General features: G+C 41.9%; 1 protein-coding gene across 3 annotated transcripts in view; it reads right to left on the reverse strand.

The window, feature by feature from the left end:
• The window catches only part of THSD4 (thrombospondin type 1 domain containing 4), a 668521-nt gene that overhangs the window by 247922 nt on the left and 396261 nt on the right, over positions 1–24338 (reverse strand). The gene's annotated exons all lie outside the window — the stretch shown is intronic.

Genomic DNA, 24338 nt, shown 5'->3' on the forward strand with positions numbered 1-24338 from the left:
GCTGCTTGGAGGGATTGGGGGCAGGAGGAGAAGAGAACGACCGAGATGACTGGATGGCATCACCGACTCAATGTACATGAGTCTGAGTGAACTCCGGGAGTTGGTGATGGACAAGGAGGGCTGGCGTGCTGCGATTCATGGGGTTACAAAGAGTCGGACACGACTGAGCGAGTGAACTGAACTGAACTGATGTCCGATGGGATATATTCAGAATATACAAAAATTCCTAAACTTGATAATAAATAGACAATCCAATTTAAAAAGTCAAAGGACTTGAATAGACATTTCTCCTCCAAAATATACAAATGGCCAATAAGCACATGAAAAGAGGCTCAACGTCAATATTCATCAGGGAAATGCAAATCAAAACCACAATAAGATATCACATTACAGAAATGCAGGTAATAGCAAATGTGGGTGAGAATGTGGAGAAATCAAAACACTCACACACTACTGGTGGTAAAATACAAAATGGTGCAGCTGCTTTGCAAAACAATCTGGCAGCTGCCCTATAAAGAGAAACATAGAATTACCATATGACCCAGCAACTCCAATCCTAGTTATACCCCTAAGAGAAATGAAAATATATGTCCACACAAAAATTTTTACATGGATACTCCTAGCAGCCTTATTCATAACAGCCAAAATGTGGAAACAACTCAAATGTTTGTCACCTGATGAATGAATAAAAATACCCAAACAATGGAACAGTATTTTGCAATAAAAAAAATGAAGTGCAAATGCAGGCCACAATATCATGCCTTTCAAAAATATTATGTTAAGAAAAAGAAGCTAGTCACAAAGCCCCTTTATTAACTGATTCCATTTATACAAAATATTCAGGAGAGGTAAATTTATAGAGACAGAAAGTATATTGGTAGTTTCTTAGTCCCAAGGAGTGTGAGAAGAAATGGGCAGTATTTCTTCTTGGGGTGATGAAAATTTCTAAAAATTGGATTTTGGTGACTATTGTACAACTGTGAATATACTAAACTATGGTGGGGTGATGAAAATTTCTAAAAATTGGATTTTGGTGACTATTGTACAACTGTGAATATACTAAACTATGGTGCTATATACTTTAAATGTGTGAACAGTATATGTGCATTATTGTTAAGAAAAAAAATTTTTTTAAGTATACCATAATATGGCATACTTAATTGTGTTCTGGGTAAACATAAAGGGTGATTTTATTTATTATTTTTTTTTGGCCACACTGTGTGGCAGGCGGGATCTTAGTTCCCTGACCAGCGATTGAATCTGTGCCCTGTGCAGTGGAAGCAAGGAGTCTTAACCACCGGACCACCAGGGAAGTTCCATCACATTCCTGTTTTTAAAATTTTAGTTATTTTTCTACAATGGGCAGCAGAAGAATAAATGTAGTAAGAAAAACAAAATCATTTTCATTTGGAAAAATATGGGGAGTATAATCATAAAAATGGGAAGGATTATGCAATAGTCAATTCACAAATGGAGATATACAAATGCAATACGAAAATGGAAGATGAAAAGCAAGTTACCATTATTGATGGCCAAAGAATTACAAAACCAAATAACATCATACCGTGTTCACCTGATAATTTTTGTGAATGGCAATACTCACTATAGGCTTCCCTGGTGACTCAGATGGTAAAGAGTCTGCCTGCAATGCAGGAGATCTAGGTTTGATCCCTGCATCGGGAAGATCCCCTAGAGAAGGGAACGGAAACCCACTCCAGTATTTTTGCCTGGAGAATTTCATGGACTGAGGTGCTGGAGGGCTACAGTCCATGGGGTCGCATTGAGTTGGACATGACTGAGCAACTAACACTATACCCACTATGGGCAAGAGTTCAGAAAAATGGGTAGTCTGACATAAGGCTGCTGCTGCTGCTGCTGCTAAGTCACTTCAGTCGTGTCCGACCCTGTGCGACCCCAGAGATGGCAGCCCACCAGGCTCCCCCGTCCCTGGGATTCTCCAGGCAAGAACACTGGAGTGGGCTGCCATTTCCTTCTCCAATGCGTGAAAGTGAAGTCGCTCAGTCGTGTCCAACCTTCAGCGACCCCATGGACTGCAGCCTTCCAGGCTCCTCCCTCCATGGGAAGGCTGGTGAGAACGTAAATCTGAATAGGTGCTTTCGATGCACGATACTGGATGCTTGGGGCTGGTGCACTGGGATGACCCAGGAGGAGGGTGTGGGGCGGGGGGAGGGGGGAGGGAGGGGGGTTCAGGATGGGGGGCACAGGTGTACCTGTGGCGGATTCATTTTGATGTTTGGCGGAGCTAATACAATATTGTAAAGTTTAAAAATAAATAAAATTTAAAAAAAAAGAAAAGAAAAGAAAAAAAAAGAGCTGGGCTTCTCAAACTTTTAATGTGTCCACAGAAGAGCAAAGTTACTTCTTACCCTCAAATAGCTTTCCCCCTTCAATTCCCAATCCTACTTAACCTCTCTTTCTTTTTTACCTCTCTTTCTCTCCCTCCTCTTAGCATAAAAGCTAAGCTGGCAGAAAGTGTATCAAGGCCATACCTAGACAGGGAGTTCTGACTTCTGTTAACCTCAACTTGCTGGAACCAGCAACAATCTTGGCATTGAACATAATGAGCCCCCAAGCCGTTGAAACAGCCCTCTGAAGGCTGGTAATTGGCTCTGCTGGGGTATTTCCCCCAGCTTGAATGTAGAACTTTTTCATTTTTTAGTAATAATTTCTACCTGGGTCTTTTATTTTTTCCCCCCATATAAAGGATTTGAAGAAGATAACATGATGGCTGTAGATACCAGTAAAAAGTAGCAAAAGCCAGGATAACTTGTAAAAGTAGATACCATAATTAAAAGCAGTTTAGTACCAACTGATGTGGGGTACGCAGCTACTTTACGAGCCTCTGAGGGTGATAATTCAAGTTCTTAAGAATAATTCCAAAGTAAAATCCAATAAAACAAATCATTACGTAAGAGGTCAAGGTTTCAATAGTTATTGTGCATGTTATTTAATATTTATTGTGCCAGGCATTAGGTGGGAGGTAGACATGATCCCCCGGAGAAGGCAGTGGCACCCCCACTCCAGTACTCTTGCCTGGAAAATCCCATGGACAGAGGAGCCTGGTGGGCTGCCATCTATGGGGTCGCACAGAGTCGGACACGACTGAAGTGACTTAGCAGCAGCAGCAGCAGACATGATCCCCATTTAATCCTTAAATCCTATGGATTAAGTGTCACTGGGAAAGGTAAAATTATTTTCCGTATGGTTTAAGAAAACACAAAAGTATATAGAATACTTTAGAAATGTTTTTAGGTTTCTAACTCCTGAATTTCTAATAATTTAGAAACAACAGTTACCTCTATTTCTCCTGTTTAATTGAGCTTTCCCTTTGCAGCCCAGCACCTGGCATCAGGAGTGTTTAATTTAAAACACAATAAATGTAGTTAATCACTAACCCTGGCTTTCAGCTGAAATTGTTAGGCAAAAAATCAAGTAGACTTCTTGCTGATAAAGAACCTTGTTTCACAGCTCTTATGATCAATATACACAGTATATTTCTGAATAGATAGACCGCATAGTTAGTCTTGAGGCAATTATGAAATTTGTTTTCCCACAGTAACAAAATATGAAAACGGTGCTTTCGTATTCAGAAAAGTGTCAAGTGCCAGAGCAAGGAGAAAATTTTTAAAATTCACCTCTTGTATCATCAAGTTCATTACTTAGGGTGGTGGCAGCCGCTGTAACAGATGAACCTTGAGGTTTTAATGGCTTGATTAAGAGTTTATTTCTCATTTGGGTAAATTCCAGATGCTGGGGCAAGCAGTACTCTGCTCTACATGGCCACTTAAGACATCCAGGCCTCAGCACATGGCAACCAGGGTCACCCCAGACATGGACATTCACCTGGCAGATGAGGAGGGGAGAAAGTGGAGGATCCTTAGGACTGGCCCACTTTCCACTAGTCACATCAAACTGCAAGAAGGCTAGTAACTATGACTCATCTGTCGGCCAAAGAGAAAGAATCACAGGGCTGGTGGAGGGTTCATCGTTGTTACCTGCATTACACAAGAGTGTGATGTATATTTGTAGTAAGGTGAGCTTGAAAAGCTCAGGTTTATACCATGCTATGTATGAGGCTTAAACGTCTGTTTTGTATCCAGATTTTCTCCTGCCTTTGCTTCATTTCAGTCCAGCCAAGAAACATAATGAATTCACTGAAGAAGCATGTCTCATCATTCCATCATTTGATGCTCAGATTCTTCAGTTTCAGAAACAGAAGCTTCAGCTTCAGTGAGGGAGTTACTGCTTGTTCTATGGGGTGCAGAGAGGTAAGGAAACGAAAATCAAGTGCCTACTCTATGCTGCCACTCGACAGACATGATGTTATTTAATTTTAATAAGGAAGGAATTTTTTGAAAATTACTTAGTTGCAGGGCTTCCAGCTGGCACAGTGGTGAAGAATCCATCTGCCAATGCAGAAGATGCAAGAGGCTCGGATTCAATCCCTGGGTCGAGAAGATCCCTGGAGTCGGAGATGGCAACCCACTCCGGTATTTCTGCCTGAAAATCTCCATGGACAGAGGAGCCTGCAGGCTGTAATCTATGGGGTTGCAGAGTTGGACAGGACTGAGCACACACACACACTACTACTTAGTTGTAAAAAACTTAGCTCTTTTCATAGAGAAGACTCCATTTTCTTAAATAATCAAAGATCAATGAAGAAGACACAAAGCACTGGAAACCATTTGGATAAAAACCCAGAATCTTTCTTGGCTGATTACTTAGAAGGTAAAGGAAATCCTTGCACAGTCTCATGAAGGACAGACCAATAGTCCAAGAACACTTTCTTATTTTAACAGACGAAAGAAAATTGCTTGAGTTTTATATAAATATACTATTGATATTAAAGCTTTTTTTTTCAAGTCACTTTAGAGCTCTTTTACATATTAATATTTGCAATACCCTGTGGAACTAGAATAACATCACATATACATAACATATCCATGGACATGCATAACATAGAGACAGACACAGACACCCTATAGTTTTTGTTCCAAAACCTTAATCATGAATCAGGTACAACAAATACACAACTCACTAGTTTATGAATGACCATTGAATCCAAATTGCTTCTCTGGCAGATAGAACAAGTTATGGTTACCCACTCATATGGCTAAAGCTTTTTACTTTGTGGAGAAGACTTTTTTTTATTGAAGTACAGTTGATCTACAGTATTCTTTTAGTTTCAGATGTACAACATGGGAAGTCAATATTTTTATAGATTATACTCTATTTAAAGTCGTTATAAAGTATTGACTATATTCCCTGTGCTATACAATATATCCATGTATAGTCGTTTGTAGCTCTTAATCCCCTGCCCCTATCCTGCCTCTCTCTTCTCCTCTCCCCTACGACTAACCACTAGCTCGTTCTCTGTGAGTCTGTTTCTGTTCTGTTCTATTTGTTTATTTTATTTTTTAGATTCCAGTGTAAGTGGTAAAATATGGTATTTGTCTAGAGAAAGGAGTTTTATTTCCATTTGCCAGGTGAGGAAGCTAAGGCTCACAGAAGTAGACAGCCCTGCCAAGGTTGTGGTAGTAGGAGGAAGTGGACCTCCATTTGGGTGTTGCCTACGTGCAAATACTTTCTACTGTATCACCGTCTCCTGTGAAGCCAAGCATTCTTAGGCGACACTGCAGGAAGGGGAGGATCCTGACAAGGGCCGTGACTCTGAGTCGAGGAGCCCTCTCTACCACAACACATGGGTGAGAGCACCTGCCTTGAATCCTAATCACTGACCCTGACCATGGTACGGGTGGAGGGATGAGGGGATTTTCCAAGTTAGTTGTGCCCCAGTTTCAACTTTTGTGGTTTCCAGTGATGATCACTTTAGAAAGTTGGGTATATATCTGAGAGCAAGAGATTTCAAGGTATTCTTCATTCTTACTTAAGGCAATTTTCCTAGGCTTGAACCTAGGCTATCTCAGACAATATAGGATAAACAGAAAATGGATGGAGATCAACAATATTTGAATAATGTCCATGAAGAAAATTCAACAGAAGAATAGTAAATGTGAACGGAAGTGTGTATGTGTGTGTGTGTGTATGTGTGTGTAAATGTGAACTGAAGTGTGTGTGTGTGTGTACTGATGCCACTGGTAATAGAGCAGTGGCCTGTAAATTTTCTGTGTGTGTCTACAGCACTATTCCAGGTACGCAAATTTGAGGCTGTACACTTGAAGGACTTCAAAGGTGAACACTGGTTATGAAAAAAAAAAAACCCAAAAAACTTTAGGAAGTTCAAAAAACTTTCCACAGTTGTCACACTATTTACTTTTGTTGCCCTGCATTCAGGAAGAATTGCTTGCTGCCCTGACCACATGCTTTTTTATATTCACAAGAAGCATTTTCATATTGCAATAAATGACCATTTTCCATAGGTGTGAGTTTGATGCGATGCGGAAAACTATGCCTCATTCTGTGCTACATCGCATAACCTGTTCAGTTCAGCACACCATCTGACAGACGCTGTAAGAGAATCTGTTCTAGGATGAAGCAAAAATAAATCCATTCTATCCAGATCGAAATTTGGCAGAACACCCAAGTGCCACAACAACACAATAACCCATGCCGGTGGCTGCAGGGATTCAAGTCACCTAATTAGAAATGTGTCGAATAAAAGTCACAACATTTGTGTAAGTGAAATATTAAGCTCCCTTTCACATATACAGTCCTTCACCCGGCCCATAAACATGCCAAGAGAGATTCAACATCATGTTTCAAGTACAGCACTAAAGAAATGGTTTCTTTCAGGAACAAAAAAGCCAACGCAACGTTAAAAAAAGAATCACTACACTAAGCCCAAGAACAGCGCAATAAAATTGCCAAGAACGACAGCATTTCTGTCTACTCGGTAGACCTTTAAGCGACTGTCTCCTAACAAATACTCTGCCTGTGCCAGTGATGTGTGATTTAAGAGAGGAAATACTTAGGGGCTTAAGAGACCTTTGCAGGGAGCCTGGAAGCTGGCTGCAAGTTTGAAGACATCTGCATTCCCTGGAATCTAGGTTCATTTCTCTCTGGGAACCACCAGGATGTAGAGTCCATAAACTGTGATTTTAGAAGGTCTCTGAAGTAGGCAATGAATCAGAACAAAATGAAACTCAGTGCAAGTAGGTAGCAATTTATCATGGCTTTGTCCCCATTATATGCAAGAAAATTCAGACAGGCAATGGCATAGGAACGGGTCAGTGAAAACACTTTAAAACTTGATAATGTATCCAGGAGCAGAAGGAAGCTGAACAGGGTTGGTTCTCATTTCCTTGGCTCAGCGACTATTTCCTGGGTGTCTGCATTGTGCGGGTGTTAGAAGCGTCTAGATGAATGTTCCAGGGGCTCCAGGGAACAGAGAGAAGGTCCTGCCTCTGTGGTGAGATGTCAAGGCAGAGCCGTGGTCTCTTAGAGCTGCTCACTGGCTCTCGCTGAGGTTTTCTACTGCACTGGGACCAGTGAGATTTCTCTGCTTCTCAAAAATCCCAACTGATTCTGACTTGTCAGCATGATTTAGGACACAGACTTCTGTGTCTGGGTCCTGTTTCATCACAGTTGGAACATTCTGTACACCGACTATGATAACGGTAGCCAGTTATTTCTAACTCATTGCTTGGGAAAACATCCCACTAATACATAAAATCTTTGCATGGAATCCTTTCTGCGTTGTAAATCTTATAACCAACTCGCGACCCCATAGTTTGAATAAATGTATCCACGGGCAATTTTCAACCCCTGTCTGCCCCCTAACGGCTCTGAGCCCAGACCTGACCTTGTCTGATTCTGTATCCTCCACTGTCTTCTGCATATTTCCATTTGAAATCCAAAACATCTACAATTAGATTCATAATCTGGTAGTTATGAATGTCAGTTTTAACATTAGACTGCTTGGAGTCAAATTCTGGTTGCACCACGCCCCAGCTATGCATCCTTGAGTAAGTAACTTTATCTCTATGTGCCTCTGGGTCCCATTTATAAGATCTGATGATTGATGGTACCTGTCCCTGATGGCTGTCATGAGAATTAAATGAGATATTGTGTGTGAAACACTTAATGTGGTGTCTGATGCATACTAGCAGCTCAGTAAATATTTGCCTTTTTTTTTTAACTATTCATTGCAAAATTGATGTCCATAATTTTGTCATTGGTACCAACCATTCTTTTCTACATGGCAGGGAGTGCTACAGACAGGAGCGGCTTCTGCCAGTTGCTGTCAGCATCTGTAAGTTTGGGAAAGGCTGTCCCCCAGAAGTCCCCTTTAGAAAGCCACAGTGTACATGGGCACTGCAGAGAAGCCTGTTCAACCTTGTTCGATCCAGAATTTCCCATATGCATTTGTCTATAGAACAATTTCCAGTATTTTACAACACGTGTTTTGGGGAAACATATGTTAGTGTTGCACTAAAACTTTTTCTCTTATTCACCACACATGCAGTAAAAAAGTCCTGGCAAATTCTTTCATATGTCTCCTGATTCCAACTCCTCTTCTTTACTCCCATGCTCCACCCCCATGAACCCTGCCGCCACCAATCCAGTTCCTCATTTCCTCGGTCCTGGACTAAGGCTAGAGCAGCCAGGGAGCCCACCCTCTCCATCCTACTCTCCTTGTCAAATTATGTTCCTAAGACATCAAACTGACATCATGGCATATGGTCCCATCACTTCATGGCAAATAGAAGGGGACAAAGTAGAGGTAGTTACAGATTTTACTTTTCTGGGCTCAAAAATCACTGTGGATGGTGACTGCAGCCATGAAGTTACAAGACACTTTCTCCTTGGAAGGAAAGTTATGACAAACCTAGACAGCATATTAAAAAACAGAGACATCACTTTGTCAACAAAGGTCCATACAGTCAAAGCTATGGTTTTTCCAGTAGTCATGTATGGATGTGAGAGTTAGACCATAAAGAAGGCTGTAAGTGTTAGTCGCTTAGTCATGTCCGACTCTGCGACCCCATGGATGGTAGCCCACTGGGCTCCTCTGTCCATGGGACTCTCCAGGCAATAATACTGAAAGTGGGTTGCCATTCCTTTCTCCAGGAGACCTTCCCAACCCAGAGATTGAACCCAGGTCTCCTGCATTGCAGGCAAATTCTTAACCAGCTGAGCCATTGCAGCTAATCTAAAGAAGGCTGAGTGCTGAAGAATTGATGCTTTCAAATTGGTGCTGGAGAAGACTCTTGAGAGTCACTTGGACTGCATGGAGATCAAACCAGTCAATCTAAAGGAAATCAGCCCTGAATATTCACTGAAGGACTGATGTTGAAGCTGAAGCTCCAGTACTTTGGCCACCTGATGCAAAGACCCAACTCATTAGAAAAGACCTTGATGCTGGAAAAGATTGAAGGAAAAAGGAGAAGAGGGTGGCAGAGGATGAGACGGTTAGACAGCAACACCAATTCAATGGATGTGAATTTGGGCAAACTCCAGGAGACAGTGGAGGACAAAGGAGCCTTGCATGCTGCAGGGGGTCACAAAAAGCCAGACATGACTTAGCAACTGAACAACAAGCAACAACAAATACATCAAAGTCAGGGTAATGGGTTGAATTGTGTTTCCCTCAAAAGATAAGTCCATGTCCTAATCCCGACAACTTATGGCTGTGGATAATGGAGTTAAGGTCATGCTCCCCCAAAATATAGCACCTTGGCATATTTTAAGCTAAAGGAATTTGAGAAATGGTAGATGCAGGGAGGACTCTATGATCTTCCCCTGATCAGAGAGTTGAACATGACTGAGAGACTAACACTTTCACTTTTGGGCTTCCCTCATGGCTCAGATGGTAAAGAATCTGCCTTCAGTTCAGGAGACCTGGGTTCCATTCCCTGGATCGGGAAGATCCTCTGGAGAAGAGAATGGCTACCCACTCCAGTATTCTTGCCTGCAGAATTCCATGGACAGAGGAGCCTGGCAGGCTACGGTCCATGGGATTGCAAAGAGGTGGACACGACTGAGTGACTAACACCTACATTCACAAACTCTGGCACTCAAATCTTTTGGTTCCACTTAGAGATAAAGAAGTGTTAAATTATATATTCCAAGAGGCATACATAAAGTAAATACAGATTCTGGGTTTGCTAATCCACCAGGTGACTAAAAAGAAAATTGATTTACAGGTTAATAAACTCTTTTAGAATCCAGATGAAGGACTGAGAGCTACCTCTAAGAGGCGATCTCCTTACTCATGGCCATTTGGCAAAGAAGTTCATGGCCCTTCCACAGAGGTTCAGTTGTCCTGGGAGTCTAGATATTTTCAAGTTAGAGAAAGCCAGGCATATGATTAAAAAATGACTTTGCCAAGATCACAGAGCCTAAGAAAACTGAGATCAGATTATCCACCCATGTTTTTGGATAGGAACAGATGAATGTCAAAGAAAATATATTTTTTAAATGATGAAATGGAATCAATTAAATATGATGCCTAAGGAATCTTATTTCATTTATTTAAATGGTTTCCCCTTAAATGATTCCCTTCTGCATATTTGTTTTCTTTAAAAAATCATGGAAAATGAAAATACCTTACCAAAAATTATTCATAATTCTACCACTTTTCCTGTTTTGTGGGGAGAGTGGAGAAGCAGATAGCTTTTTCGGTGTTCATTAAGTGGAATTAGAAGGGCAAAAATTTGAGCGGTGGCATTTGAGCAGTGTATCGTTTGTATCATTTGAGCAGTGGCACTTTTAGACTTAGTAGGAGAAGACAATGAAAGGAGATCAAACCAGTCAATCCTAAAGGAAATCAGTCCTGAATATTCATTGGAAGGACTAATGCTGAAGCTGAAACTCCAATACTTTGGCCACCTGATGTGAATAACTGACTCATTGGAAAAGACCTTGATGCTGAGAAAGATTGAAGGCAGGAGGAAAAGGGTACCACAGATGATGAGATGGTTGCATGGCATCACCGACTCAATGGACATGAGTTTGAGCAAGCTCTGGGAGTTGGTGATGGACAGGGAAGGCTGACTTGCTCCAGTTCATGGGGTTGCAAAAAGTTGGATACAACTGAGTGACTGAACTGACTGAGGAGAAGACAAGGAAGTAAAGCAGCGATTTTTTTCTCTCTATTCATATCAATTTCCCCCTTCCAACCCATGTTTCGTTCAAGCCTACTACCTTCAGGTTGCTTCCTGATTCTGACAGTTGGTCTACTAACATTTCAAAATCAGTGTAGTCAAGGAATGCCTTCACTGTTCATCCCTATGATCTCTCTTCCAACTTTGTGTTGTTACATGCACTCATTCCTTTGGGTTTACAAAGACTTCTTGGGAAGCACTCGACCCAGCATACCTATGTTCCTCACTTGTAGCAGCATGATTAAGGATTAACCTCTGGTATCAGACTGTCAGGGTTTAAATCTCAGGTCTATTGTGTGTGTGCGTGCTCAATTGTGTCTGACTCTGATACCCCATGGACTGTAGCCTGCTAGGCTCCTCTGTCCATGGAATTCTCCAGGCAAGAATACTAGAGTATGTTGCCATTTCCTACTCCAGAGGATCTTTCCGACCCAGGGATTGAACCCGCGTCTCATGTCTCCTGCATTGGCAGGTGGATTCTTTATCACTGCGCCACGTAGGAAGCCCTCTCAGGTCCATCACTTGCTATAACTTTGGGCAAGTTATATCTGGAGTTCAGTTGGTCCATCAGAAAATGGCCAATAAGACTAGTAGCTGTATCATAAGACTGTCGTGTTTAATGAAGGAATAACATATGTCAGGTTCTCAGCATAAAACTTGAAACATAGAAATACCATCCCCCTTCAAAAAAAAAAAAAAAAACAGCAAAAGAAAACCAACCCCAAACAATGTTAGGCTGATCCCATTCCATTTCTAATGTGCAGAACTCCTGCTCTGCTGGACTAATGTGAAGTCCACAGATACATAATCTAATTAATCATAGTAAGTGATTATTATCTCCAAATGTGAGTCAGGGAAAACATCTCAGAAATGTGTGGATTTGAGCACTCTCCCCACCTACCCAAGAGCAGTGGGATAAAAGAGGCTAAGACACTGTCTTGTTAGATGAAACTGCTCTTCTCCCACAAGCTGCTTAAGAAAGCAGTCCCAGGGAGGGGGCCCAGGCTTACTCCACCCACTGGAAGCTGCGGGAAAGCTCCTAGTTTGCACTGATCAGGAACCTTCTTTTAGAGTCATTCAGGATGTGGGGCATCATGGGACAAACTTATTAACCTTCATCACTCCCTCCCAGATCCCCTTGGTCATCTGGGTCTCATCTTCACACCAGTCGGCCCCTCCCTTCTTGAGGTCACTCTTCCACTCTCTCTGACAGCCTCAACCCTTATGGCTCTGACTTAGAGTTAGATCACGTAGTAGCTGCAAGTGTTGTAACTCTTGTCTCAGTTTCCTGTGTGAAATCGGGCCAATAATAGTATCTAAACCATGACCATGCATGTGTGCTCAGTCGTGTTAGACTCTGCGACCCCATGGACTGTAGCCCACCAGGCTCCTCTGTCCATGGAATTTTCCAGGCAAGAATACTCGAGTAGGTTGCCATTTCCTACTCCAGGGATGGAACCTGTATGTCTTATGTCTCCTGCATTGGCAGGTGGGTTCTTTACCATGAGTGCCGCCTGGGAAGCCCTAATAGCATCTGGGATTTAGGGTTATTGAGAGGACTAAAGAAGTTATCCTGAGAAAAGCACTCAGAATACCACTAGACACATGGTATACACTCAATGAAACTAGCTCTTATTACTCTGATTTGCCAGCACTGACACTGAAGCAGACTCTCCATGATGCTGCTGCTGCTAAGTCACGTCAGTCGTGTCCCACTCTGTGTGACCCCATAGACGGCAGCCCACAGGCTCCCCTGTCCCTGGGATTTTCCAGGCAAGAGTACTGGAGTGGGGTGCCATTGCCTTCTCCCGCAGACTCCCCATAGCTTCATCTTATTTCCTTTTCTTTAAAAGCTTTTTATTTATTTATTTTTTGGCCACACCATACAGGGTCTTAGTTCCCCGACCAGGGATCGAACCTGGGCCCCCCTCAGTGTAAGCGTGTCCTAACCACCAGGGAAGTCCTTTCATCTTCTTTTGTGAATGCCCGCTTCCCTTTGGCCCAAGAACTGGACCTGGCTGGCCTCTGAGGCACCCTCCTCACATCTTGAATATCTTAGGGCCTAGATAAAGGTAAATACTCTTTTGCTGCCAGACCCTTTGCTACTTCCAAAGCCAAGGCTGCATCTTCTCCAAAAACTTTCAGTCCCCTTGAAGTTCATGTTCTTCTAACCATTTCCCCTACTCCCCGTCTTGCTCCTGTATCTGCTATTCTCCACATAGAAACCAGAGGGATCTTTTAACAATTTAATTCCGATTATATGCCTCTTTTGCTTAGAACCCTTCTCTGATGCCCTGTGATATTTGGAACAAGACCCAAAGCTTGCCTACATGTCTGCTATTATATCACATCACTCATCTCTATGGCCAAATAGAAAAACTGGATTTTTGCAGCTCCTGAAACACATGGCACTCACTCTCACCCCAGGACCTCTGCACTTGCTGTTTCCATGGCCCTCAATACCCACATTTTGGATCCTTCATATCATCTAGGTCTGAGATCAAAGGTCATATCAGAAAATCCTTCAAAGAGCTCTCAACATAAGTAGCCCCGTGCTCACTATCACTTTACTTCCTCTATTGTTCTTATGGCATTACCAACATCTGAAATGATCTGGATTTTTTTTTTTAACTTATTCTTTTCCTATCTTTCCTCTCCAGTATATAAGCTCCATAAGAGTAGGGATCTCTCTGAGCTTAGAATAGCACCTGGCCCATAGTAACCATCAATAAAAAAGCAAACAAAATTACAAGGTCTAAAGACATTGAGCTGTGGCATTGGACAGACCGAGGTTTGCATTTGAGCTGTGCCATGTATGGGTTGTGTGATCTTTGACAAATTATTTACCTCTCCCAAACTCAAATTCCTCAAAGTAAAATATGGGGGCGGGGAATGGTTCCCTACCATCACAGCTGTGAGGACTATTAATGAGATTTCATCTACAGCACCCAACACACTGCTGGGAAACTTTCAACCATTCAACAAATAGTTGTTATGGTTATTATTATCCAGAGGACAACACAGACCCTAACCTTTAGTAAGATTAAGGCTAGTTAAACTGGGATCTGTTTCTCTTTTTCAGAGTGGAGCAGAAACAGAATCTAGCCAGAAGGATGTTTCTATCATTCCCACCCAGATAGGGACTTCCCATTTTGGACAACTGCCTCCCTTTGTCTGAGAAAGAGAGCAGATCATCACATCACCTTCCTGAGAATAATCAATGCCATATTTAGGGTTTTAGAGCTGACAGATGATGATCCCAAGGTATCATAACTCCTTGTATAAATTAGCAAGAGGAACTAAATTTTCCATAACCTAATTGAGTGCATTTAGAATGAAAAAAAAAAAAAAAAAAAAAAAAAGGAGAACACATTTTCCTGAGAAGAATAAGGGAAATTTTCAGCTCTGTCCTGCTAAGGAAGGGTCTATTTCATACAAACAATGCATACATGTTCCCTAGAGCCTCCTGCTCTTCTGAGAGCTCTTGGATCCAACTTCTCTTTTACTTTCCTGCTGGGGGTCTCTGGATAATTAAAATAAGGAGAAAGGGGGCTGGTCTGTTCTATTCCTCAACATTCATGGCCAACAAAGCATACGTACATCTATATAGCACTTTCCGCCTCTGGGGATCCTCCAGAAGCTTTCCAAGTGTTGGCAGGGTCATTTTTTATTGCAAAAGAAGTTACGTCAAGCCTTCTAGGCAATTTATGTTTTGTAGCCTGCTCAATAAAGTAGTGCCATACAGGGAGTTTTAGGCCCTTCTTTCATGGGCCTGAAAAAAAGCATAATTAAAAATTCTCTTATTCTTCTAAAGGTGGCCTTGGATGGGTGGTAGGTAAAGCAAGTAGTTTGCTATGGTTACATCAGTGAAGGGCAGCCAGGGGTTTGAGTGGGAAGTGGTTTGGTATTAGGCATGCTGAACTTCAGATTCCAGGGGGACTTCCAAGTAGAGATGTCCAGTGTGCCACTGACCACATCCCTAAGGAATTCCACTGGAAGGGATTCCTTGTGCAAGTTACAACTGAGAATGTCCTCTGACCTGAAGTTACTGCTGCAGCTAAGGGATAATTTACAAAGTGAAATCCAAATTGAATTAAGGGAGATTCTGGGGTGGGAAGATAAGAGTAACATAGGTAGAAAAGCAGAGAAAGAACTAAGGGCAAGAATGAGAGTGGACTAGGAATGTAATAGCAGCAGTTATTTACAACAGCCAAGATGTGGAAGCAACCTAAATGTCCATCAACAGATGAAAGGATAAAGAAGATGGACATATATACAATGGAATATTACTTAGCCACAAAAAGAAGAAATAATGCCATTTGCAGCAACATGGATGGACCTAGAGATTATCATATTAAGCAAAGTAAGGCAGACAAATATCCTATGATAACACTTAAATGTGGAAGCCAAAAAATGATACAAATAAACTTATTTATGAAATTGAAATAGATTCACAGACATAGAAAACAAACTTAGGATTACCAAAAAGCATAATGGGGAGTTGCAGCGGAGAGATAATATTAGGAGTTTGGGAATAATATATACCAGCCATGAAATTAAAAGACACTTACTCCTTGGAAGGAAAGTTATGACCAACCTAGACAGCATATTAAAAAGCAGAGACATTACTTTGCCAACAAAGGTCCGTCTCGTCAAGGCTATGGTTTTTCCAGTGGTCATGTATGGATGTGAGAGTTGGACTATAAAGAAAGCTGAGTGCCGAAGAACTGATGCTTTTGAACTGTGGTGTTGGAGAAGACTCTTGAGAGTCCCTTGGACTACAAGGAGCTCCAACAAGTCCATCCTAAAGGAGATCAATCCTGAATATTCATTGGAAGGACTGATGCTGAAGCTTCAACTCCAATACTTTGGCCACCTGATGAGAAGAGCTGACTCATTGGAAAAGACTCTGATGATGGGAAAGATTGAAGTCAGGAGGAGAAGGGGATGACAGAAGATGAGATGGTTGGATGGCATCACTGACTCAGTGGACATGAGTTTGAGTAAACTTGGGGAGTTGGTGATGGACAGGGAGGCCTGGTGTGCTGAAGTCCATGAGGTTGCAAAGAGTCAGACGTGACTGAGTGACTGAACTGAACTGACACTACTGTATGTGAAACAGATGAGCAACAAGGTCTTGCTGAGCACAGGGAACTGCACTCAATACCCATCATGGAAAAACCTGAAAAAGAATATACATATTTGTGTATAACTGCATCACTTCGCTGTACACGTGAAACTAACACAACATTATAGATTACACATCAATTTAAAAAAGTAAACCAGGACACACAGAGGTGGAGCAAGAAGAAGAGAAGCAGGAAAGCAGAGGACACACTTAGACACGTACGGAAGGTAGAGAGATGGAGATTTTTGCTAACATTTTATAAATTCATCATTATTCACAGTGCTCAATTCTTTTGGTGATCTTACTTTATGTAAGTGTAAATTCATGCATTGGAGAAGGAAATGGCAACCCACTCCAGTGTTCTTGCCTGGAGAATCCCAGGGACGGGGGAGCCTGGTGGGCTGCCGTCTATGGGGTCGCACAGAATCAGACACGACTGAAGCGACTTAGCAGCAGCAGCAGCAACTTTAGTCCATGAAAGCAGTCAACATGCTCTGGGCAAACTTTAGGCAGAGCCTTCCAGCACAACGTTCCGGGGCGACAGAGCTGCTTTCTGCCTTGTCCAACATGGTAGCCACCAGCCACAGTGGCTACTGTGCATGGAAAATGTGGCCAATTGAATTCAATTGAATTTTAAATTTCATTTAATTTTAATGCATTTCTCAGAATATGGTGTGCATAACAAAGAGAATAAAAGTGAAATATGTTACACAGTATCAATGAACATTTAAAATATTTAATAGCTATGTAATTATTTCAATTATTTCTATAATTATTTCTAATTATAGAAAACTATAACCATTATGTCCAGCTGATGATTTCACAGATACTGTATTGTTTAGAATAATAAAAAATGAAATAGTGCATTTATTTGAAGACAAATATTAAGTAAGTAATAGTACATGTGGTGTATGAACATGGCATAAATCGTGAGGGCTAAATGACTATAAAGTCCAGAATGTACTAGACTAGACAGTGTCTCCTAAGCACATCATACTAAAGAATTTTCTAGGCAAGAAATACTGGAGTGGGTTGCCATTTCCTTCTCCAAAGGATCTTCCCAACTCAAGGATTGAACCCATGTCTCTTGTGTCTCCTGCATTGGCAGGTAGATTCTTTACCACTTGCACCACCTGGGAAGCCCCAAAGATGGGAGACTGACTTCAATTTGATACCTTCTACTCACAGGGCAAGAAAGTAGAGTTGCTTTTCAGCTGTTGACATAGAAGAGAAAGATAGAAGAGGAAGGAGGTGTGAGACTGCAAAGTCTGCCAAGAAAGCAGAGACTTAGGGGAATTCAAGCCAAGCTCCATGCTTGTTGTGGAAGCTATTGGGCCATTCACAGTCATGACGCCAGCTTTTGCATTTGCTTGCTGGGTGAATCAGGACAAAATGGTGATGCAGAGATCTCAGAGATGCTGTTGGAATAAATAAGGTGGTCAGCATAGGCTGTAAACTGTCAAGAACTAAATACAAATGTTACTCAGTGTTATTCCTTCCTTTCTTTGCTTGGCTTCATCCCCTCTTCCAAGACACCACCTACACCCCATTTGAGTGGATCACAGATATTTTATTAAGGAATATTGACCAATTTCAATGCTTGTGGCTATCCTGGTTCCTGTGGTATGTTGATCAGAGTGCTTCTACTTGGTCAAGAAAACACTTCAGAGGCCAAGGTTAAGTGGTCCATGATAAAGGTTAGGTCTCTAATATGGATCTGTTTTGGGTTATTCATGCAGGGTGTATGTCATCCTGCAAGGATAGCCACAACCCGGTCATGGCATCTGCTGAGCCTCTGAAAAAGCTGCTAGGATTCTGCCAGCATGTGCCCTGAAAAACAGCCAAGGCGCAAATTAACACCCACTTTCCGGCAATGGGAACAATTCCTGAAAAAGCCACTTCCGCAAAACCCGAGGCAACCTGGAATAATCCGGGAGCCAAGATACAATTTATTACTTCACAAAGAACAGAGAATTCTGATCCAGCAGCAAACTAGCTGCTGGGTTTTTTCCTTTCCCACACTAGCTACATTTTAAAGGCCTGACAACTCTCAATTTACAAGCCCAGCCTCAGAAAGGAATGCTTCAAATAGCCAAGATTTATAGAATGTCATAATGGAAGACCAAGTAAAGATGGGGTCCTCTTCAACCTCTCATCTTAGAGATGGGGCCACTGAGGCCCAGGCAGAGTAAGCAAGTGAATTGCCAGATGTAACACACAGAAATGCATGAGGATACAGCCCGCCCTGAAACCATAGTATTTGAACCTCAGGATCATTTCTCTTTCTAACTCCCCCAATTTTTCTACTACATATAAACACCAACCATGTTCTCAAATTCACATTTTAAAAGAAATATTTTTCATCTCAACCTGCTGCTGCTGCTAAGTTACTTCAGTCGTCTCCGACTCTGTGCTACCCCATAGATGGCAGCTCACCAGGCTCTCCCGTCCCTGGGATTCTCCAGGCAAGAACACTGGAGTGGGTTGCCATTTCCTTCTCCAATGCATGAAAGTGAAAAGTGAAAGTGAAGTCGCTCAGTCGTGTCCAACTCTTAGTGACCCCATGGATTGCAACCTACCAGGCTCCCCCATCCCTGGGATTCTCCAGGCAAGAACACTGGAGTGGGTTGCCATTTCCTTCTCCAATGCATGAAAGTGAAAAGTGAAAGTGAAGTCGCTCAGTCGTGTCCAACTCTTAGTGACCCCATGGATTGCAACCTACCAGGCTCCCCCATCCCTGGGATTCTCCAGGCAAGAACACTGGAGTGGGTTGCCATTTCCTTCTCCAATGCATGAAAGTGAAAAGTGAAAGTGAAGTCGCTCAGTCGTGTCCGACACTTAGCGACCCCATGGACTGCAGCCTACCAGGCTTCTCAGTCCATGGGATTTTCCAGGCAAGGGTACTGGAATGGGGTGCCATCGCCTTCTCTGTCATCTCAACCTAGTAGATTCCAAAAAAGGATTCAGGCATGGCTTGAAAGATGGAGCTAGACAACATCAAAAGTTAGTTTCTAACCCTGATTGTGTTTCCATGAAGAGCTGATACCTAACGTGGGGACCAAAGTCACAGTCTAGGCATTAGGGAGACACAGGATAACTCATTCATTCATTTCTGGTGAATGTTAATTGGTGAAAGTGAAAAGTGAAGTCGCTCAGTCGTGTCCAACTCTTTGCGACCCCATGGACTGTAGCCTAACAGGCTCCTCTGTCCGTGGGATTCTCCAGGCAAGAGTACTGGAGTGGGTTGCCATTTATTCACCAAAGAAAAAAATGACACCACGAATTATATGTTTTAAAGACGTCCAAATCTCAACTTTGATCCAAAATTTTCACTTCTATAGAACACTTAGAAGTTCTATAACTAAGAACATCATTTATAAGATGTTCTCTTTGCAGGACGTTAGTAGGTAGTATAAAAAATTAGAAACAACTTGAATATATAATAGCAAGGCTTAGTTGAACAAATTTGGATATGACCATTTGTGAAATGTTATGTAGTCAATAGAAATGCTATCTATTTATACTCTCCAACTGAGAGAACTGTTCACGAAATGTTGCTTAAAAAGCACATTATAAAACAGCACATTTAGTATGATTCTGTTTTTGTTAAGCTGAAATCTTTTTATTTATTAGCAAATAAAGACGTATGAGATCATCACTGGACAATAAGCCCTAGGAAGTTTTAATTTTTTCTTTTTTTGTTTGTTATTTTCTAATTTTTGCAATGGAAATGTAGTGGTTAATTCATAAAGTGTTTTTGAAAAGTCTTAAAAATGAAACACATTAATTATTTACTACTCAAGGTGGAGACCAGCAAAAGAATAACCTTAATACCTTCTCTACTGGCAGAGTCCATGAATCAAATGGTGATGCTTATCTCTGTGCCAATGTCTTTCAAGTCCTCCTAATTACTTTCGCAGGTGGCCAGAAGGAACTGGCTCTTTCCATTACAGGCACTGTTATACGTCTTATGTCCAAGACAGAAATGTGACCTCTGTGATGACTGCCCTTCCTTCCTCTGGTAAAGGGAGCGTCCCTCCTGTTCTTCCTTACCTTTCTCTAGGCTGAGAGAATGATGCAGCCAAAGGGTTCCTGGCTCTGATCTCAGTTAGCCCAAGTTCAAGTATTGTGCATGTGTGCTAAGTTGCTTCAATCATGCCCAACTCTTTGTGACCCCATAGACCATTGTCACCCAGGCTCCTCTGTCCATGGGATTTTCCAGGCAAGAATACTGGAGTGGGTTGCCATGCCCTCCTCCAGGTATCTCTCAGCCCAAGGATCAAACCCACATCTCCTACATCTCCTGCACTGCAGGCAGATTCTTTACCTGCTGAGCCATCAGGGAAGCTCTTGACTCTGCCGTTTATTTGCTGCCCCACTTTATTTAACTTATATGCAGAGTACATCATGTGAAATGCCGGGCTGGATGAAGCACAAGCTGGAATCAAGATTGCCAGGAGAAATATTAATAACCTCAGATATGCAGATGATACCATGCTTATAGCAGAAAGTAAAGAGGAACTAAAGAGTCTCCTGATGAAAGTGAAAGAGGAGAGTGAAAACACTGGTTTAAAACTCAAGATTCAAAAAACTAAGATCATGGCATCTGGTCCCATCACTTCATGGCAAATACATGGGGAAACAATGGAAACGGTGACAGACTTTACTTTCTTGGGCTCCAAGATCACTGCAGATGGCGACTACAGCCATGAAATCAAAAGACGCTTGCTACTTGGAAGAAAAGCTATGACCATCCTAGACAGCATATTAAAAAGCAGAGACATTACTTTGTCAACAAAGGTCTGTTAATAAAAGCTATGGTTTTCACAGTAGTCATGTATGGAGTTGGACTGTGAAGAAAGCTGAGTGCTGAAGAATTGATGCTTTTGAAGTGTGGTGTTGGAGAAGACTCTTGAGAGTCCCTTGGACTGCAAGGAGATCACACCAGTCAATCCTAAAGGAAATCAGTCCTGAATATTCATTGGAGGGACTGATGCTGAAGCTGAAACTCCAATACTTTGGCCACCTGATGTGAAGAACTCATTGGAAAAGACTGATGCTGGGAAAGATTGAAGGCAGAAGGAGAATGGTATGACAGAGGATGAGATGGTTGGATGGCATCACTGACTCAGTGGACATGAGTTTGAGCAAGCTCCCAGAGCTGGTGATGGACAGGGAAGCCTGGAGTGCTGCAGTCCATGGAGTCACAAAGAGTCGGACACGACTGAGCAACTGAAATGAACTGAACTGAACTTAGGCAAGTATCTTCACTTCTCTGAACCTGACTTTCTTCTTTTGTAAAGGTACAATTTACACATTACAAAATGTACCTTTCTTAGATGTACAGTTCACTGAGTTTGGATAATCTTTTACAAATATTACAGATATTTACACATGTATCCACCATCTTAATCAAAATATAGAACATTTTCATTACCCCTGAAAGTTCCTTCCTGGCCCATATATAAACCAAAGCATTTACTTTCTGATTTTCGTGACCACAGCAGCGTCCCCCCTATTCTAAAACCACATAGAATGGAATCCTGCAGATTGTCTGGTTTCTTTTGATCAAAACAACATTTCTGAAATACATCCATGATGCTGTGAGCATTAGCATTGAATAGTTTTTTCCTTTTTGTTGTTGAATATATCCATTGTAAGAATATCTCAATTTGTTTATCCATTCACTTACTGATGGAAGTTTGGGTTGTTTCCAGTTTGGGGCTGTTATAAATAGAGGTGTTACTAACACTTCTATTCAAGTCCTGTATGTGTGTGCAGGTGTGCATACGTGTGTGTGTGTGTGTGTGTGTCCGGGCATTTTGATTTCATGAAATTGCTGGATCAGTTCTTTAAAGCGGTTGTGCCATTTTACAAGCCCATCTGCAAGAGATGAAGATTCCAGTGTCTCATACTCACCAACACCAGGCACTGCTAGTGAAGTGCTATTCGTGATGTGCATGGAAGATTTAACTTGCATGTTCCTGATAACTAACGATGTTGAGCATTTTCTTTTAACAGGTTGTTAGTCTTTTTAGATTATGAATTCTTTCTTTTAATATTTATTTATATGGCGGCATTGGGTCTTAGTTGCGGCATGCGGAATCTAGTTTTCTGACCAGGGCTAGAACCTGGGCCCCCTACATTGGGACTGTGTGAAGTCTAAGCCACTGGACCGCCAGGGAAGTCCCAAGATTATGAGTTCTTTATGTATTCTGGATACAAGACCATTTTCATGTAAAATGGTTTTAAAAGTAAGTTCCTACCTACCTCAGACATTCAAGGTAAAAAGCAAATTAGACAATACTGTAACAGGCTATAAATAAGGATAGCCTTTCAGAGTGGCTGGTAAAGAATCTGCCTGCAAGGCAGAAGACCCTGCATCAATTCCTGGGTCGGGAAGATCCACTGGAGAAGGGATAGTCTCCCCAGTTCAGTACTCTTGGGCTTCCATGGTGACTCAGCTGGTAAAGAATCCACCTGCAATGCGGAGTCCTGGGTTCGATCCCTGGGTTGGAAAGGTTCCCTGGAGAAGGGAATGGCTACCCACTTCAGTATTCTGGCCTGGAGAATTCCATGGACTGTATAGTCCATGGGGTCCCAAAGAGTCGGACACAACTGAGTGACTTTCACTTTTTCTTAATGGAAATCACAATTCTCCTCTTAGTGAGAATCAGGATAACTGGTGCTACAAGCATTGCAAGGATGATACATCCTCACATACAGAGAGGCTCTCAGCTTTGCCTCACCCCATCGGGAGGCCTCTGTCAGTGCTGAAGGGATGTGGACCTGACTCTGCTTGACCCCCTGATCCTCTTGATTCTGTCTTTCCTCACACTGCTTCCCCATCAGCTTGTGTCACGATGATATTTCCCTAGACTCTGCTTAGGTTTTGGATCAGTTTATTTGCTCTGATCTCTAACTACTTTCCTTTTTCCTGAAATACTTGGTTTCGGGCTGCCCGCAACGAAGATTTATGTTTTTATTTTCCGGTGTGATTTGTTGCTTCTCCTGAATCCTGACCTTTGCCCAGCTCCTGCCTGCCCTCTTGGCTCTAACTTGTGGTCTTGCTTTTATTCCAAGGGTCAAAAGGTGCTTGTACTGTTGGTTGTTTATGTGGCTTCAGGCCCTTGGTTCTGTTCCAGCTCCAGCCTACTTTATCCCCTGCATATCTGGGCTTGTCCACGGTCTGCTAGACTTGGTTCCTCATTCTTTAGCTGAGAAATAATATTGCCAGGGCGCTCTGTGTGTAAGAGGTGGATTCCGTTTCCTGGAATAAAAGAGTAGACTTAGCTTCAGCATTGAAGGTCTGCGACAACTGACTGCTTATCGTCTTTCCCTATCTAGTTTTTGTTGTTTTAAAAATAAATTTTCCAATAGAAAATGTATTTATACTTTTCCCTGTTAAGTTAAAAAGTCAATAGAAAATAATAAGCCAGGATCACAAGAGTTGACAATTCATTGCTATTTCAAAGACAAAGTATTCCTTGCTAGACTAAAGAATCTGGATTCATGTGATTTTTTGACTCTTCTATATGTTCAATCCTTCACTCATTATTCAGCATTTGTAGGTCAACAGTTAGATGTGAGTTGCTGTGCTTGGAGCTGAAAATATAAACAAAACTCAGACACAAAACCTTACTCCGAGATGTTCACTGACTGGTGAGGGAAGCCAACAGGTAAAGAACTTTGCTTCTATAACACAGCAAGCATTATAATGCAGGTACAAGGTGCTTCAGAAGGTCAGGAATATTTACTCCTGGAGGCTGTCAGGACTGACAGTGGTGGTAATATTTCACCGAAAAGGTGATATTTCACCCAAGCAATGCATTAAAGAATAAGTAGAAATATGACAGAAATACAGGGAACAGTATCAACAGTAATGTATTTCTCCAAACTCTTAACCTCCCAAGATGCCAAAAAGACTCAGTTCTAGAAATTACATTAGCTAAAAAGAATGCTTTGAAAAGAGAGAGAGAAAGTGAAAGGAAAGAAATAAAGTTTATTCAACAATAAAAAAAAAAAAGAAAGGATACCGAGGTGAGTCATGCTGGGATGGTGAAACTCCCACTGAGGTGCTATCTGAGAACATGGAAAGAGACTGAACAAGCAAGCGTAGATGG

Source organism: Bubalus bubalis, chromosome 11, assembly GCF_019923935.1.
Source record: "Bubalus bubalis isolate 160015118507 breed Murrah chromosome 11, NDDB_SH_1, whole genome shotgun sequence".
NCBI lineage: Eukaryota > Metazoa > Chordata > Mammalia > Artiodactyla > Bovidae > Bubalus > Bubalus bubalis.